The sequence below is a fragment of the Podarcis raffonei genome, chromosome 2 (genome assembly GCF_027172205.1).
Source record: "Podarcis raffonei isolate rPodRaf1 chromosome 2, rPodRaf1.pri, whole genome shotgun sequence".
NCBI lineage: Eukaryota > Metazoa > Chordata > Lepidosauria > Squamata > Lacertidae > Podarcis > Podarcis raffonei.
Window position 1 is genome coordinate 12020865 of NC_070603.1, and position 19629 is coordinate 12040493.

The 19629-nt window shown below is 46.5% G+C and overlaps 1 long non-coding RNA gene across 1 annotated transcript; it reads left to right on the plus strand.

Annotated features, from left to right (window-relative positions):
* The first annotated feature begins 2494 nt into the window (after nt 1-2494).
* On the plus strand, nt 2495-6001 carry LOC128406506 (uncharacterized). Its single transcript, XR_008328515.1, has 2 exons — nt 2495-2795; nt 5767-6001. It is a non-coding gene; the product is annotated as an uncharacterized LOC128406506 (long non-coding RNA).
* The last annotated feature ends 13628 nt before the right edge of the window (nt 6002-19629 follow it).

The window sequence follows — 19629 nt, forward strand, 5'->3', positions numbered from 1 at the left end:
GTTGCGATACACTTGAGAATTGCAACACAAGGGCCAGATGGTGAATGGAAGGTTCAATCCTGCGCTTTGCAATGTGCTCATGTGGAGAGCGGGAACAGGAAGAAGGTATGGCATCTACATCTCCTGCCCCCTTCCTACCCACAAACTGATGAAACATGCAGTTGGAAGGGGGATAAGGGACATGGGCATAGTCAGGATTTTTGTTGGGGGTGGGAGGACATTGTTAGGGGGGCAGAACCGACATGATTGGTCAGTTAGTTAAGTATTTCTATTGTTTTACTTGATTTAAGTGGGGCAGCTACCCCCTGCCCCCTGGCTATGCCCATAATAAGGGACAGGATACACTACTTCTCTCACTTCCTGTCCACATGTTTAATAGGGCTGTCTTCATAGAATCATAGAGTTGGAAGAGACCACAAGGGCCATCGAGTCCAACCCCCTGCCAAGCAGGAAACACCATCAGAGCACTCCTGACATATGGTTGTCAAGCCTCTGCTTAAAGACCTCCAAAGAAGGAGACTCCACCACACTCCTTGGCAGCAAATTCCACTGTCGAACAGCTCTTACTGTCAGGAAGTTCTTCCTAATGTTTAGGTGGAATCTTCTTTCCTGCAGTTTGGATCCATTGCTCCGTGTCCGCTTCTCTGGAGCAGCAGAAAACAACCTTTCTCCCTCCTCTATGTGACATCCTTTTATATATTTGAACATGGCTATCATATCACCCCTTAACCTCCTCTTCTCCAGGCTAAACATGCCCAGCTCCCTTAGCCGTTCCTCATAAGGCATCGTTTCCAGGCCTTTGACCATTTTGGTTGCCCTCCTCTGGACACGTTCCAGTTTGTCAGTGTCCTTCTTGAACTGTGGCGCCCAGAACTGGACACAGTACTCCAGGTGAGGTCTGACCAGAGCAGAATACAGTGGCACTATTACTTCCCTTGATCTAGATGCTTCAGCCTCGTATATCCAACTGGCTTAACTCAACTCAACTCTTTGTTGAGCCAGCATGGTGTAGTGGTTAAGAGCGGTGGACTCGTAATCTGGTGAACCGGGTTCACTTCCCCGCTCCTCCACATGCAGCTGCTGGGTGACCTTGGGGTAGTCACACTTCTCTGAAGTCTCTCAGCCTCACTCACCTCACAGAGTGTTTGTTGTGGGGGAGGAAGGGAAAGGAGAATGTTAGCTGCTTTGAGACTCCTTAAGGGGAGTGAAAGGTGGGATATCAAGTCCAAACTCCTCCTCCTCCTCCTCCTCCCCCTCTTCTTCTTATTTGTTCTCTCTCTTTTTCTACCATGTGAACCTGACCAGTAAGGATGTCTAAGCTGGCTGCTCCAAGCTCAGATCGCATGGCTGTAGCAAGCTGTTTTTGTGTTTCTATGCAAATAATTTAGAAACTCTAACCATTTTGAAACTAAATTAAACTTCCAGTCTTTTCTTGCTGCTGTATGGAAAAGCACCTGAATCTGACCTTTGAAGAATTTGTAAGTAAACTATTTTTAACTTACCAAATGTGTGGTCTCCTTCTGTGCTAAGGGAAATGGCAAACTTTGGAAGAAACGTAGAAGGTGATATTTTAAAGATCTAACAGCCTCTATGTCCTTGCTTTACTTTGCTGCACGCTTTGTGATTTTAAATCTCTGCACTTTTTATCAATTGTATACTTTAAAAGGGGATCAGAGAAATTCATGGTGAGAAAGACTACCAGTGGCTATTAGTCATGGCAGCTATGCTCCAACCTCCTCGGTCGGAATCTTTACCAATTGCTGGAACCCGCAGGAGAGGAGAGCGTTCTGTCCTGCTTGCAGGCTTTCCATAGGGGCAACTGGCTGGCTACCATGTGAAGAGACTGTTGAACTAAATGTTCTCCTGTTGTGGTTTTGTGATCAAGCTGTACACTGCTCTGGGAACTTTAGCAAGTAAGTAATAAACATGATCATATAGAATACAGGATAAAATCCCATTCCCTTGTGCAAAGGGTGGAGACTGAGAACTGGCACCAGTGTTGTGGAATGTCTTCCCTGCTGAAATATGAGAGGCCCCATCAGTGCTGGCATTCTGCCGACTCCTGAAGGCACACCTGTTTCTGCAAGACTTCCCCTGAACTGAACTTGTGGTTTTATTGTCTTAACTGTTTTTCATTTAAATTATTATGCTTCTTAATAGTTTGTTTTGCTGTTTATTTTAATTCAGGACGCTTTAATGCCTGAACACATTTGTTACTGTGTATTTTAATTAGGGATACATTTCATAGTTGCAAATCACTTCGATGCCAGTTTGGCATACTGTATATGCTGTTGTCAAGGCAGGAGTCGGGTGCAGGGCAACAATAATACACAAGGTGCCATTGAAGTCAGCTCTTTATCCATAGAAACAAAACAGCTCTGACCTAGTGAGCACAGCAACTGCCCCAATGAGGCAGTTGTGAGGTCTTTGGCTTGCCTGTCTTTGCTCCGCCCTGTTCATACCTCTTCAGGCTCTGTGAGACCAGGGAGAGGGCAGCCAGTTGCAGCAGGAGTAGGAGACTCCCTGTCTGATCTTTGTCTCTTGCCCTCCCCCCGCTCTCCAGTCTCCACTTCTGCCTCTGATTCTAGACTGCTCTCTGCCACAGACTCTCCCTGCTCACTAAACCCTGTTACCGCTTCAGCTTTTGATACCTACTCCTCCCAGTTCTCGCTCTGACCACCCATTATTGTCTCACCACAACTCCCTGGCCTCTGAGCCTTCTTTCCTTGGGGCTTTAAATGATGAGAGGAAAAGAACCCCTATACACCACCACCTTGAGCAACCTGGAGAAAAAGGTGGGGTATAAATGCATTAGATAAATAAATAAAATCTCCCCTCCTTTGGCTGGGACACAAATTTTTGAATGAAGGGGAGCAATAGAAACTTGAAAATTCTGGCTCCTTTCTTTAAGATGCAAAGGAACGGCCTGCTTTTCTATCAGAGACATACTGTGTTTGTAGGGTAATTAGAAAGCCTATGAGAAACACTTGAGGGAATTGGGTATGTTTATCCTGGTAAAGATAGGGACACAGGTGGTGCTGTGGTCTAAACCACAGAGCCTAGGGCTTGCCAATCAGAAGGTCGGCGGTTCAAATCCCCGCAATGGGGTGAGCTCCCGTTGCTTGGTCCCTGCTCCTGCCAATCTAGCAGTTCGAAAGCACGTCAAAGTGCAAGTAGATAAATAGGTACCGCTCCAGTGGGAAGGTAAACGGCATTTCCGTGTGCTGCTCTGCTTCGCCAGAAGCGGCTTAGTCATGCTGGCCACATGACCCAGAAGCTGTACACCAGCTCCCTTGGCCAATAAAGCGAGATGAGTGCCACAACCCCAGAGTTGGCCACAACAGGACCTAATGGCCAGGGGTCCCTTTACCTTTATCCTTGTAAAGAGGAGATTGAGAGGAGAAAGGACAACCAGCTTCAAATAACTAAGTGGCTGTCACATGGAAGATGCAGCAAGCTTGTTTTCTCTTGCTCCAGAGGTTAGTACCCAAACCAATGGCTTCAAGTTACAAGAAAGGAGAATTTAACTAAACGTCAGGAAGACCTTTCTGACAGTAAGAGCTGTTTGACAGTGGAACTGACTCCCACAAGAGGTGGTGGACTCTCCTCCCTTAGAGGCTCTTAAGGAAAGGTTGGATGGCCATCTGTCATCTTGCTGAGACTCCTGCATAGCAGGGGGTTGGATTAGATGACCCTTGGGATCCCTTCCAGTTCTAGGATTCTAGGATTTTATAAGATGGAAATGATCGGCTGTTTAATGGTTTTGATACATGCCTGTGTGTGGCACAACAACTGTTGGAATGTAGGATTTAGCACCTCTGGCTCTTTGCTCCGGCCTGCTATAGGAACTAACAAGAATATATAAATCTCCTCAGGGTAAACTTCTGGGAAAATTGCTTTCTCAGCAGAGAAAGGAATTTTGAACAGGTTGGACTAAATGTTTGCATGCGCATACAACCTTCTTTTAGAAATGGGGAGGGAGGGAGGGAGGGAGCCCGTTACATATTTATGCAACCAGGACGAGAATCCACATGACCCTTGCGCTTAGTCACTGGGGCACAGAGGAAATGATTTTGCTGTACATGTATCAGATTTGGGGATGGGAAAGTCTCTCTGCCTGAGAAATCTCATCCTGAGTTTTTGGCTTATTTATTTCATCTCCACTTTCCAATAAAAATGAATGAAAGAACACCAAACGGTCCATAAATATGCAACAAAGCAGCAACAGCAGCACATCACAATAATAATTTTAAAATCAATAACCAAAAGGCTAGCAGGAGCAGTCAAATATTATTTAAATGCAGGAGTCAGCAAAGGCCCAGTAAAATAGAATAGACTCCAGTGCTTGCAAGAAGATAGAAGTAGCAGCAGCTACTCTGCCTGCAAATAATATCCACTTAGGTCAAAAGGGGGAAAGTTATTATTATTGTTTTTTGTAGGACACCTACAGAGTGCCTTGGACCATGATGGGCTCTTTTCTTAAGTGCTGAACTGGGGCATAAACCAAATATTGTGGCCAGTGTCTACCCGTAACTGTCACTCTCCATATATCCTGATTCACATTCCCTTCTGCAATCTAATTTCATCACCTCATTAGCTTCAGATGAAAGTAGGGTGTCCATGTTTCCTCCTTTATAGAGCAAAGTCCTTTATTTGAATGGGTTTGAGAGGGCAGTTCTCTATCTGAAGACATCCTCTATATGCCGCTCTTGGTATTATATTTTGTTAACAAAATGAATGGGATTTACAGAGTTGGCTTCAAACATCGGTCGGGGACCTAGCAGAAGTGAATTTAGGGTCGCACTGGGTGCAGAGCCTTAGAGGAACCACAGGGAGTGGCACAACTGTGAAGTAGAAGGAAAGGCGAGAGGCGCGGGAGGAATTTTGTTGGTTTTTTTCCATATAATTTTTATTAATTTCTTTTTTAACACAATATTTCCAACATTACAATAAACTCCTTGCTCTGCCGAGCTCGTGACTTCCCTCCATCCCTTCAACCGGTTTTGTGTTTTCAAGTCTTTAAAACCTCAACTTCTGACCTTTATGTCCTTATAATCAACTCTGTCTCTTTAGTCTAAAGGTAAAGGTAAAGGTACCCCTGCCCGTACAGGCCAGTCTTGCCAGACTCTAGGGTTGTGCGCCCATCTCACTTTATAGGCCGGGGGGGAGCCAGCGCTGTCCGCAGACACTTCCGGGTCACGTGGCCAGCGTGACAAGCTGCATCTGGCGAGCCAGCGCAGCACACGGAAACACCGTTTACCTTCCCGCTAGTAAGCGGTCCCTATTTATCTACTTGCACCCGGGGGTGCTTTCGAACTGCTAGGTTGGCAGGCGCTGGGACCAAGCAACGGGAGCGCACCCCGCCGCGGGGATTCAAACCGCCGACCTTTCGATCGGCAAGTCCTAGGCGCTGAGGCTTTAACCCACAGCGCCACCTGCGTCCCACCCGCGTCTCTTTAGTCTAGAAAGTTATATATAAAAAAAATGTTTTCGTTGCAGGATTTATTTCAATCCTGCTAGTGTCTTCATATTTTTTACAATAATTATTCATATACCCAATAAATTTACTCCAGCCTCTTTGAAACTTTTGGACATCTTGGTTCTGGATTCTACCAGTCTGCTTGGCTAATTCCGCATGTTCCATCATCTTCACGTGCCACTTCTCCATCGCTGGCAATCCCTGCAATTTGCACTTTGGGGCTAATAAAGTTCTTGCCGCCATCGTGGAGTACATAAATAATCTTTGATCTCCTTTTGCGATTTAAGGCAGGGGAGGAATTTTGGCATCACACAGGGTATCACTAAAATATGAGACCCCAAGACTGCCACTCCACCTCGGGTGGCCAGTGATGCGTTGTGGAAAAGAGGAAATGCACCATCGCCATCAAAAAAGAGGGAAGAAAATAAACAGAAAACTACGTATGTTCATCTCAATTTACAGATCAGCTTTTTGAAAGAGCAGCTATGAAATATAATCCATCTCACCATAGTGAGGAAGGTGGTGATGTCACCTGTGTGTTTCCTCAGTCTACTATTCAGGTGTGGCTAACTACTGATGGGCAACTTCAAGGCCCCCTCCTATTCTGATGGGGCCTTGTGGTGTAGTGGTGAAGAAGAAGAAGAAGAAGAAGAAGAAGAAGAAGAAGAAGAAGAAGAAGAAGAGGAGTTTGGATTTGATATCCCGCTTTATCACTACAAGCCACTTCCATTTGACACCGTTCATTGCTTTCCTGTTAATATTACCGATTCAGAATGGGAGTTGTGATTTTTATGGAGGAGGTAGAAATCTAGGCCTGCGCAGGATTCCATTGCAGTGCTGGCTGCTGGTTTTCCCACTCCCCTTCTTGTTCCAGCAGGCATCACCCTCTCTCTTGCAGCATAATGATGCGTGGAGATGAAAGTATCATACCACACCAACTGAGTTCCCAGAAGCGTGGGTATGTGCCAGTGGCGTGTGGTGAAATTTTTCGTAGACGAACAGTTAGGGCCAGAGGCTCCAGCTTGCAAGGGCAATTGGGAGAGGGGAGAGTCACAACGTCACATGTGTAAGCATTGCTCCTCACTTTCTAAGCTGAGCAGAAGTTTCCCTGGCTTCTGGAAGAAGGCACCAGCCTCTGACAGGATGGGTAGGCTTTGGGAAGGTGGCTGAAGGGCTCTTGGACCCCGTTGGAGTACCATGTCTCCCTCCCTAAGCCAGGAAGAAGCTTCCTGAGTTTTGGGAAGGGAGCGCCAGGGGAACAAGAAGGGGAGTGGGAAAACCAGCAGCCAGCACTGCAATGGAATCCTGCGCAGGCCTAGATTTCTACCTCCTCCATAAAAATCACAACTCCCATTCTGAATCGGTAATATTAACAGGAAAGCAATGAACGGTGTCAAATGGAAGTGGCTTGTGAGCCCCCTGGTGGAGCACTAGACTCCTTTGTACAGCAGTGGCAACTCTGGCTAACTGCAAGAGGAAAGAGAATTGCTGGCCTCTCTGCCTTCAGTTGATATGTATATGGATCTGCAAATTCCCTGGTTCAAATCAAATGAAATGTTCATCAACAGAGATGTTCAAAAACCAAGGTACCACTGTACTTGAAGTGCTAGTAAAGGTAAAGGGACCGGGTTGCGGCGCTCATCTCACTTTATTGGCCGAAGGAGCCGGCGTACAGCTTCTGGGTCATGTGGCCAGCATGACTAAGCCGCTTCTGGCGAACCAGAGCAGTGCACGGAAACACCGTTTACCTTCCCGCCGGAGCGGTACCTATTTATCTACTTGCACTTTGACATGGTTTCGAACTGCTAGGTTGGCAGGAGCAGGGACTGAGCAATGGGAGCTCACCCCGTCGCAGGGATTCGAACACTCAAAAATGTGAGATATGCACATGGGTGTAGCCAGAGGTGCAGGGGGGGCAGCTGCCCCCCTAAATCAAGCAAATACATAAAAATACTTAACTAACTGACCACTGTGTCCCAGATAACTCGGTTCTGCCTCCCCCCCAATAAACCCCGGCTATGCCCATGGACTGCAAGAAGATCAAACTTATCTATTCTGAAGGAAATCAGCCCTGGGTGCTCACTGGAAGGACAGGTCCTGAAGCTGAGGCTCCAATACTTTGGCCACCTCATGAGAAGAGAAGACTCCCTGGAAAAGACCCTGATGTTGGGAAAGATGGAGGGCACAAGGAGAAGGGGACGACAGAGGACGAGATGGCTGGACAGTGTTCTCGAAGCTACCAGCATGAGTTTGACCAAACTGCGGGAGGCAGTGGAAGACAGGAGTGCCTGGCATGCTCTGGTCCAGGGGGTCACGAAGAGTCGGACACGACTAAAACGACTAAACAACGACAACAACATGCCCATGGATATGCATATCCATCAATTTTATAAATAACTATTGTGGTTGGGGTGGTGGATCTTCATACTTCTCTTGCCTTGTGTCAGCTCTTTCTTGGGAGCCTCCTAATCACAATCGCCATTTGTTTGTTGCCGTGCTCAAGCCAGCTCACAGCATCAATAGCTTCACATAATTCACTAAGTTTCAAGGCATAACAACATTTAAGGATTAAACAAATGATAGCATCAATGAGATAAATGCATAAAATTAAACAACCCACTGATAGTTCATAATAAAGTCTAACAATAAAAAACCAAGAACATTATCCAGAAAAAAGAATGCACCTCCAAAATGAAATCTTGAACCCCTTAACAACCAAAGCTCATCCTGAATAGCAGAAGTTGCCGTTGTAGCTGGAGTTGATGTTCTGCACCTGTAAACCCAACCAATCATTGTGCTCTGCATGAGAGGCTATACCGCAAGTACCATCTTATTCTATACAATGTCAGAATTGGGCTTTTCATGTGGCGAGACCAACCGTTTCGAGTGCCTGTTGACGTCCATTTTCATTCCTTCTGAGCAGGAGATTTTTATCCCAACCGGTATCTGTACTGGATAGTTTTTACATATGAAATCGTTTTAACTGTTTTAATATAGGTATATGACTGCTTTAAATTGTTTTTATATATACATTTTTTAAATTAAAAAAATCTATGTTTTTATTGTATTGTGAAATTGCTTCGAGGTTTTTTTTTTTGTAGGAAGTGCTTCACGAATATAGGGATAAACCTATTGATTCTTGGTTCTTTCTCTCTCCTTGCCCCTTATTTGCTTGCTTGTTTATCATTTGCTCAAAGCACCATTCCTGCTTTGCCTTACCACCCCCTTCTGTGAACCTGTCCTGCACCTATTTCTTTCAAATCCCGCTTTGTTGACTTGTATCCCTTTTCTGGTATTCCCAGATCTGATCCTGGCCTCAGTTCAGTTAAAAAATGGTCCACATCCCTTAGATTTCCAGACAGCAAACCATAGTAAGAAACTCTACAGTCCTAAAATGGCACATTGTTCTGGTTTTGCTGAAAATCTTGCCCTCCTCCTCCATGAAATCAAGATGACTTTAAAAAACCAAAAACCCTGATAAACTACAATCTATGAATTATTCCCTCTAACCCAAACATCTGAAACTCATCAAATACAAACTTCAGATGAGCTCCCACTGGGAGCCAGCTCTCTAGGCCTTCTATGGCTTTTACAAGCCAGGCCATTGGAGGCTATATCCTCCATAGCGCAACAGAGAGGGCCACGTAAATCACACACCTTCAGTGGACTAAACCCAGAAGTTCTCAAAACGAGTTTTATTACGTCTCCTCTAAGCTTCCCCCCTCCCCTTCCACCTGATGCTCGTCGATCACTCATCGGCTCAGGTATCAAACTTTCTGGACTCCTGCTAGAATCCAATCCCTGTGTGAATCATCCGTGTAGTTTCAAACCCTCTTTTCCGGACAACACCCAAGAAACAGCTGGCCAAATGTTTGTGGTCCACACCACTCCAACAGCCATTAAAATACCCCCCCCCCCCGGGGGAAGGAAATCTCACAAAGGGAGCTCTTTCTCTCTACCAATTGCCTCCCGCAAAACTTTCCAGACCCACCCTGCCAGCCTTCCATTTTGTTCAGCCCGAGAACGCCCGCCCGGAAAATGGCTGTGAATCGGACCGCACGACTCCCAGTTTCGCACAGGATGTGGGAAACGGCTCCCCTACAGGACAGGATCTCAGCGATGATATTTCAAGGGAAACGCTGCTGGCAGGAGTGGAAGTGGGAGGGCCTCTGCGCTAACACCCCCACAAGGCCGCAAAGCATCCCTTGACCTGAATCAAGATCGGAAGCGGGGAAAGCACAAGCTCTCCTTCATTGTAGGCAAACATGAAATACGGCGTCTCCGGGGAGCCCTGCTCAGTGTTGTCAGCCCATAAAATGGAATCTTGCAAACAACTTTTCAGTGTCCTTCCAAGACGGGTTACCGCACAGCACCATTCCTCCCAGTGTTGTAATTTAAGTGCTCCATGGGGTCCGAGTCCCTTGCTGGGATTGCCAGAGCTCTGCATGCTGCAAATAATATTCTGCTTTTTCCATCTGTGACTAGATTTATGGCCCAGCGGCAGCCCCCTTCTCCGATTCAGGCCCATCTTCGAGAGTGGATGCTGGAATGCAGCTCATGTGATATTTTCCTAAACGTCCCTGTAGTGCCATGAAACCCAGTTATAAAGAAAACAAGGACATGTTTTAACAATAAAACCAATGTGCATGATCTAATTAAATGGCATAATAAAATTAGGAAATAAATGCACAAAGCATGAAAACCTGTTCCTTGAAAAGTGAATCAAATTGGCTCCTTTAAAAAAAAAGGAGAGAGAGAGAGAGAGAGAGAGAGAGAGAGAGAGAGAGGGAAATGTCGCTTACGTGGGAAGCTGCGGGGTCTTCGTTCATTCACCGGCACAGCAGCAGCAGCTATCCTTGCTCATATTTTGGTTCTTCTTCCCACTGGGGGGAAATTAAAAAACCAACAGGCACAGGATGAACTTGTATGCTGGAAAAATGATTTTGCAGAGCAAGCTATATAAAGGCCTAGAAGATAAAGCAAAATGGAAGGAAGGAAGGAAGGAAGGAAGGAAGGAAGGAAGGGACTGTGGGCACATTCACGCTACAGACCTAAACTGGTTTCACAGTCAATTCCACTTCCTAGGGAACTCTGGGAATTGTAGTTCTGTGAAGGTGATAGGCCTCTCCCAACAATTCCTAGCACCTATAACAAGCCACAGTTCCCAGCATTCCTTGGGGGAAACCATGCCTGTTTAAAGTGGTCTACAATTTAAAGTGGTCTTATAAAGCAGAGACATAAACTTGCCAACAAAGGTCCATATAGTTAAAGCCATGGTTTTCCCAGTAGTGATGTATGGAAGTGAGAGCTGGACCATAAAGAAAGCTGATTGCTGAAGAATCGATGCTTTTGAATTATGGTGCTGAAGGGGACTCTTGAGAGTCCCATGGACTGCAAGAAGATCAAACCTCTCCATTCTTAAGGAAATCAGCCCTGAGTACTCACTGGAAGGACAGATCCTGAAGCTGAGGCTCCAATACTTTGGCCACCTCATGAGAAGAAAAGACCCTGATGTTGGGAAAGATTGAGGGCACAAGGAGAAGGGGATGACAGAGGACAAGATGGTTGGACAGTGTTCTCGAAGCTACCAGCATGAGTTTGACCAAACTGTGGGAGGCAGTGGAAGACAGGAGTGCCTGGCATGCTCTGGTCCATGGAGTCACGAAGAGTCGGACATGACTAAACGACTCCACAACAACAACTGTTTGGGTTCTCGTGGAAGCCTTCAGAGGTCGTGCTAGTTCTGCTGCCTTTCAGCGTCCCAAGAAAATGAACCTCCAAGCTGTGTCATCTACTCATGCAGGAGAATGAGATTCACAAGGTGGTAGAATGGACCAAGCCACTTCAGTATGGGATGCCCACAAGTCACCCAGTATGGGATGCAAACATGCACAGTCCGTACGGGATACTGCACATGCGCACTCCATGCGGACGTCGCGCATTTGTCACCGAGTGGTTCGCCCCGCCCCTCGGCGTCCCGTCTGGGTGACGGAGAGGGTTCTTCCACCACTGAATACAATAATAATAATTTATTATTTATACCCCGCCCATCTGGCTGAGTTTCCCCAGCCACTCTGGGCGGCTCCTAATCGAGTGTTAAAAACAATACAGCATTAAATATTGAAAACTTCCCTAAACAGGGCTGCCTTCAGATGTCTTTTAAAGATAAGATAGCTGCTTATTTCCTTCACGTCTGAAGGGAGGGCGTTGCACAGGGCGGGCGCCACTACCAAGAAGGCCCTCTGCCTGGTTCCCTGTAGCCTCACTTCTCGCAGGGAGGGAACCGCCAGAAGGCCCTCGGCGCTGGACCTCAGTGTCCGGGCTGAACGATGGGAGTGGAGACGCTCCTTCAGGTATACAGGACCGAGGCTGTTTAGGTCTTTAAAGGTCAGCACCAACACTTTGAATTGTGCTCAGAAACATACTGGGAGCCAATGCAGATCTCTCAGGACCTGTGTTATGTGGTCCCGGCAGCCGCTCCCAGTCACCAGTCTAGCTGCCGCATTCTAGATTAATTGCAGTTTCCAGGTCACCTTCAAAGGTAGCCCCACACAGAGTGCATTGCAGTAGTCCAAGCAGGAGATAACTACAGCATGCACCTCTCTGGCAATACAGTCCGCAGGCAGGTAGGGTCTCAGCCTGAGTACCAGATGGAGCTGGTAGACAGCCACCCTGGACATAGAATTAACCTGTGCCTCCATGGACAGCTGTGAGTCCAGAATGACTAGTTTTCTACATGCAGGGTATGTGTTTCAAGGAGGGAGAATTCCAAGATGTAATTTCCCACTGCCATTCTAACTGTACATTTAAAGCACATGACTTTCCCCAAGGCATCCTGGGAACTCTACTTTATTAAGGGTGCTAGGAATGGTAGCTGTGTGAGGGGTAGCAAACTACATTTCACAGGATTCTTGGGAGCAGGGGTGCAATGCACTTTATACGGATGATATTCATGCTGCCTATGAAATACGATTCCAGGAGGGTTCTGCCGCTTGCTTCCTCTGAATATGGAAACTGCTTTTCTTTCAACCATTTGCATTTGAGAGGACACCCTTGAGAGAAGAAGGAAAGTCTGTTGTGTAGGAGTCAAAAAATAAACAGGAGGAGACTGTTCTAGCCTAACCTACATGTAACCTAACCTACATCTTTTGTACAGTTTCTTCATGCCGCTGGAATGTTGTAAATGGAGCCATTGTCTAAATAAGAACACTCACAATTTCCTTCCCCCTATATGGGACTTACAGTTTAAAACCCGGAGGATTATTTCGGGATTCTACAGCTCTAATTCTTGCTACTAGGATCTAAGTGCTAATGTGTTAATTAGTTTTTTAATCTATGTGTTTATTCATCTAGATTTTGAAGATAGCCTACAAAAGAGAACCAGAAAACAAATACAGTGGTACCTCTGGTTAAGAACTTAATTCATTCTGGAGGTCCGTTCTTAACCTGAAACTGTTCTTAACCTGAAACACCACTTTAGCTAATGGGGCCTCCAGCTGCCGCCGCCGCTGTACGATTTCTGTTCTCATCCTGAAGCAAAGTTCTTAACCTGAGGTACCATTTCTGGGTTAGCGGAGTCTGTAACCTGAAGCCTCTGTAACCTGAAGCATCTGTAACCCGAGGATCCACTGCATAAAACAGATTAAAAACATCAGAAACAAAAGCAATTATCATAGCAACAGTAAAAATACAAAAAGCAGTAGATATAAAATCAGTGAAAATACTGGGCAATATATACATGAAAGTCTAAAACGTGGCTCTCTGGACAGCCCAGTCACATTGCGGCTTCTAAATAATAGTAATTATTATTATGTCTGGAAATAGAGGTCCTTCTCTAAATATCCCTGCCTCTCTGTAGGCTTTTCTCAAAACCTACCTAAAGTTTCTCCTAATCACATTGCAGCGTGGGGAAGAGGGATGCCACAAACCCCTTGGTCAGGCACTGAACTGGATTGAGCAAATTGATTTCTACCACACATACATAGAAAATAGCTCAGTTTATGCCAAGCCCAACCAGACTCCATTGTGCCTCTCATGATCTCAGCAGAGACCTCAACAAGGTCTAATCCTTCTCTCAAATGCCGCACAGTGTCCATCCCTCCCTCCTCCCTATCTACCTGCTCCCATTCCACCCAAATCCCTACCCCCAGTGGTGTCCAAACTTAAACCGATTGGCAGGCTGGATTAGGCCCCCCAAACAGATTTTGGACATGCCTGCCCTACCCCGTCCCCTCCACCAGCTTAAAGGTAAAGGGGACCCCTGACCATTAGATCCAGTCGTGGCCGACTTTGGGGTTACGGTGCTCATCTCGCTTTATTGGCCAAGGGAGCCGGCGTACAGCTTCCGGGTCATGTGGCCAGCATGACTAAGCCGATTCTGACGAACCAGAGAAGCACACGGAAATGCCGTTTACCTTCCCGCCGGAGCAGTACCTATTTATCTACTTGCACTTTGATGTGCTTTCGAACTGCTAGGTTGGCAGGAGCAGGGACCGAGCAACGGGAGCTCACCCCGTGGCGGGGATTCGAACCACTGACCTTCTGATCGGCAAGTCCTAGGCTCTGTGGTTTAATCCACAGCGCCACCTGCTTTCACCAGCTTACTTAGCTTGTTTCTCTGGTTATTGCAGATGGAGCAAGAGTCGACTCTGTTTCCCACTCTTTCTCAGTACAGGAGCACTGGGAAATGTCTTCCATAGCAGGGCAGGTGCTGGGAGTGCTAGGAAATATATATAAATGCAGAGGGGTAGGAGGCAGAATGGTCTTCCCCACCCCAGCTCTGTTTTTAACAATATTGGATGCAAGCTAGGGCTGCCATACAGCCAGAATTTCCCGGACATAGCCGGGATTTGTCTGTTGAAAATAGTGTCTGTTACAGAACAACAAACCCCTGTGTTGCAAACTTAACACAACAAACAACACAAGCAACACAATGACCAGTATACTAGATAGCACTGCAATTCTTATTGCATAATATACGTAATTTAGTACAACAAAAACAGAAACAAATTGTGTACACTTGTAAATTCTCTACTATATTTGAATGACCAGTAAAAAGTTTTACTGCTTAGCCCACAGGATAGCATCTATTACTTTGTTTCAACTATAGACTTATTATACTTCTACAGACTTTCAAAGATTGACAGATTGAAAGATTGACAGACATGTGTTCATTTATATACCTGAAGGAGCGTCTCCACCCCCATTGTTCAGCCCGGACACTGAGATCCAGCGCCGAGGGCCTTCTGGCGGTTCCCTCATTGCGAGAAGTGAGGCTACAGGGAACCAGACAGAGGGCCTTCTCGGTAGTGGCGCCCGCCCTGTGGAACGCCCTCCCATCAGATGTCAAAGAGATAAATAATTACCTGTCATTCAGGGAAGTTTTTAATATGTAACGCTGTACTGTTTTTAACACTGATTGGGAGCCGCCCAGAGTGGCTGGGGAAACTCAGCCAGATGGGCGGGGTATAAATAATAAATTATTATTATTATTATAATTTCAAATATATTTTTATAGCGGGAGTAGATCTGAAAGTTGGACATGTCTGGTCTAGGGCCTCTGTTCCTGGATTCTCAGACCACTTTCTCCTGCCCCTGATACCTGGCACTGTTTCCCAAATTGTCTCCAAAAGGCCACAACTCTTATAACTGTCTCAATTAAATTGAGACATCCCATTTGGGGGGACCTATACTGTTGTCTCCCGTATGTTTCCAAGCACAGTTCAAAGTGTTGGTGCTGGCCTTTAAATCCCTGGCCCAAGATCCCTGAAGGAGCGTCTCCACCCCCATCGTTCAGCCCGGACACTGAGGTCCAGCTCCGAGGGCCTTCTGGCGGTTCCCTCACTGTGAGCAGTGAGGTTACAGGAAACCAGGTAGAGGGCCTTCTCAGTAATGGCACCCTCCCATCAGATGTCAAGGAAATAAACAACTATCTGACTTTTACAAGACATCTGAAGGCAGCCCTGTTTAGGGTAAGTTTTTAATGTTTGATGTTTTATTGCATTTTAAATATTTTGTTGGAAGCCACCCAGAATGGCTGGGGGAACCCAGTCAGATGGGCAGGATATAAATAATAAATTATAATTGTGTGAGAGTATGGTGTCCAAAAACGTGAGAGATTGCGGCCCCCAAAAGACACACGTGTTTTTGGGTGCTGTGCTCTCATGCAGGTCATGTGACTCACATGGGAGCAGGAGCTGGAAGACAGGTATCCTGGTTTCCTTCTTCAACACACTGAAAGTTATGTTATATCCTTCAATTCCTCCCTCAACACACATCTTTTCTGAATAGCTATCAGCACAACCCCCTAGTCCACATGACCTAATGTAACTAAAAACATATCCACACTTACCTTTTCCACACCCACTCTTTCCAGGCACAGGTTTGCACCTAAAAGCTGAGTGTCTGAGTGTGGGGTTTTCTTGCTCCATAGATTTCCCTGTGAATACCCACTCTTTAGTGCTCAATTGGAGCAAGCGTCAATTTGAATTTTCAGTGGGTTGCTGTTTGCTGTGATTGAGCTCGATTTGCTTGACTGAACCTTGCAGACACCTAGCACCAGGCAGTGAGGCATGGACGGGGAAGAGAAGGAGATTATTCAGGCAGATAACTTCTTCCATATCCTCCCTCCAACACGGATACTTTTGAACGGAAGCTGTCAGGAGTAAGTGTGTTGTTCAGGACTTGGAGCAGGTCTGGGTTAGGTTGGATTATGCATGGAGTGATCTGGTCTAAATCAGCAGGTTAGACCTGAACCCTGGTCTGCCAAGTTCTAACCACTGCACCACACTGGCTGGTATATAATAGGTTAATAATAATCATTTGGCACAAAGAATTGCCAAATAACAGGATGCTGCAGTAGATGAGCACTGGCCTGATCCAGCAAGTTCTTCTTTAGTTTGCACGTTCAAATATTTGCTAAATAGTCCTGCTGGATTGCAGTCTCAAGCTTGAGCCCGTTGTTTTCTCTGTGTGAATTACCTTTGGATTTCTATTTACAAAACCACAATTGAAATTGCACCACGCATCTAAGCCCAGAGATTGCTGTTTCCCTGTGTGCTAGAGGACCTGTTATACAGTACTTCTTCCAAAAGGGTCAGTTGTGCTTTTATGTTGTTGCTGTTTAGTCGTTTAGTTGTGTCCGACTCTTCGTGACCCCATGGACCAGAGCACGCCAGGCACTCCTGTCTTCCACTTCCTCCCGCAGTTTGGTCAAACTCATGCTGGTAGCTTTGAGAACACTGTCCAACCATCTCGTCCTCTGTCGTCCCCTTCTCCTTATGCCCTCCATCTTTCCCAACATCAGGGTCTTTTCCAGGGAGTCTTCTCTTCTCATGAGGTGGCCAAAGTCTTGGAGCCTCAGCTTCACAATCTGTCCTTCCAGTGAGCACTCAGGGCTGATTTCCTTAAGAATGGATAGGTTTGATCTTCTTGCAGTCCATGGGACTCTCAAGAGTCTCCTCCAGCACCATAATTCAAAAGCATCGATTCTTCAGCGATCAGCCTTCTTTATGGTCCAGCTCTCAAGCACATATTGTGTTGCCTTATTGTGCACCATTCCTCTTCTCACCATGTTGTACAGCAGGGGGCCGGCCCACTGTACCTCAGACCTTGTGGGGGGCCGGACTATATTTTGAGAATAAAAATAATGAACAATTTTCGCCCGCCCGCAAAGAGGCCTGAAGATGCTTCGCTTTACCTGTCCCAGTTGTCGTCCCAATAGCCGCAGTTGGGCTTCTCCAGCCAGCCAGGCGGGGTAGGAGGCTGTGTTGGCCAGCGAAGACAGATGCAGCAGCCCTGGCGGAGGAGCCATGGATGGAGGTAGGGGAACCAGGGTGTCACCAGAGCTTTTAGCCACCACCTGCTGCTGCTGCTTCCCGTGAGGCACCGTGGAGAAGACAGAGCTGCCCACCAACCTGCAAGCGGCAGCCATGGCCACTGCAACAACCCACCTGAATGCCATGGGAGGAATGAAGGAGGCAGGTGGCGACGAAGAAAGTGCACGAGGAAGCGGCACAGAAAAGGGGCGTGGAGAAGGAAGGAAGGGCGGACTGAGGGAGAGCGAGCAGGAGCAGGAGCAGGAGCAGGAGCAGGAGCAGGAGCAGGAGCAGGAGGAAAAAGCAGCAGCTGCCGGCAGCCTGCATCACATGCCGCTTTCACAGCGCCGCCCTGTTGATGTGGGCAGGTGGGTGAGCCGACTCTCACCGTTGATGGTGCCTGGCGTGGGACAAGATTGCTCCATCCCTGAGGAGAAAAGCGCTGCCATGTGAGGGAGAGGGAAAGAACGTGCGCCCTGCCGATCCATGCAGCGATTCCTGGACTGTCCACAGGCCGGATCTAGAAGGCAATTGGGCCTGATCTGGCCTGTGGACCTTGGTTTGCCGACCCATGTTGTACAGGGTGCTCAACAACACAAGGTGATAGTTTTGCATTTGTCATATCTATGCTTGAGACAGTTGAGCAACCAACAATCATTATGCTTAACCTGTAGAGGTGAGGATAAGAATCACGAAATATGTCTCATACAAAGACTAGGGCCCTGTGGGACTTGACATCTTTCCTCAGGGCCTGCAAGACAGAGCTGTTCCGCCTGGCCTTTGGTTTGGACTCAGTCTGACCCTTATGTTTCCCTCCCCTTATGGCTTTGATCTATGGGCTACTTTAAAATGAGGCTGCATTTTAAATTGCATTTTAACCTGTATTTTAAATTGGTGTTGGTTTTTTTCTTATTATGTTTTTACTGTTAGCCACCCTGAGCCCGGCTCTGGCCAGGGAGGACGGTGTATAAATAAAATTTATTATTTGTTATTATTATATTCTTATTATATGCTCCAAGATGTCACTGTGAAAAACTGGGACATGCTCCTGCACAAGTCACATGACCCATGCAAGATTGCACCTTGAGCTCAAACCCCAAGTCTTTCAGGGCCACAGCGCCCAAAAACAGGATGTCCCAATTTAACTGGGGCAGTTGAGAGGTATGATATCTCATTCCTTCTTTTGAAGGGAGGCAGGATTAATTTATCCCGTGTGTGTGCGGACCTCAGGGTAGCTGCTTATCTATTATGCAAATGGTGTTTTTTAGATGCTTGCAATAATAGGGATTCTACAACTTCCACAAGAAAAATACCCCACTGTTTTGAGCTGCACAGGTTTCTTCTGTCTTCAACATTTAACCTGAGCAAAGCAAAGCCTGAATGCAGAATTGGACAGGCGTGCACATAGGTTCCTGCAACGTGTTCTTGGTCTTCTGACGGTCCGTGACTTGGTAAGATCATTTTCAGAGCAGGGATGATTTCTGAGCAAATGACAAGTGAGCGGAAGGAGTGAGTGCATTGGCATGAGTACCCAAGAGGGCTTTGAGACTGCGAGGCAGCCGGTTTTTAACTTTCCTCTCTGCTGTGTCCCTTTGACACTTGCAATAAAAATGGAGCATCCTCTTTCCTCCCCCTGCCCTCCCCATCTCTGCTGTTTATTTCCATCTGTCAGTCAGCCAATCAATCACTCCCACTCTGTCCCTTGGAAACATATGCATCAACTTGCATAACCCGGTGGTGTTAAATAATTAAGCTGTAGCACATAGTAAAAGCTAAAAAGAAAGAAAGATGCAAGATGCATCTTACAGCTGGAGGATAAGATCATTTGGCAACATTGGAGGAGATCAAATATCTGGCATGAGCAGAAGGAGGCGCAGGATGAGCTGATATCCATTGCGATGGCTAGAGCCTCTTTGGAATAGTCATTTCTCAATCTTCCTCGATGGCTTCTTCCTATGAAAGGTCAGCATTAAAGAGCTCTCTGGGTCCCCCGTCCTGTTTTCTTATGAAAGCACTTCGGATGTGAAGAAATTGTCATTCATTTTTTAGTTTCTTTTTTTTAAAAAAAGGAATAAAATAACAGCAGGAATCACACTATAGTACAGTGGTACCTTGGGTTAAGTACTTAATTCGTTCCGGAGGTCCGTTCTTAACCTGAAACTGTTCTTAACCTGAAGCACCACTTTAGCTAATGGGGCCTCCTGCTGCCGCCACACCACCGGAGCATGATTTCTGTTCTCATCCTGAAGCAAAGTTCTTAACCTGAGGTAATATTTCTGGGTTAGTGGAGTCTGTAACCTGAAGCGTCTGTAACCTGAAGCGTATGTAACCCAA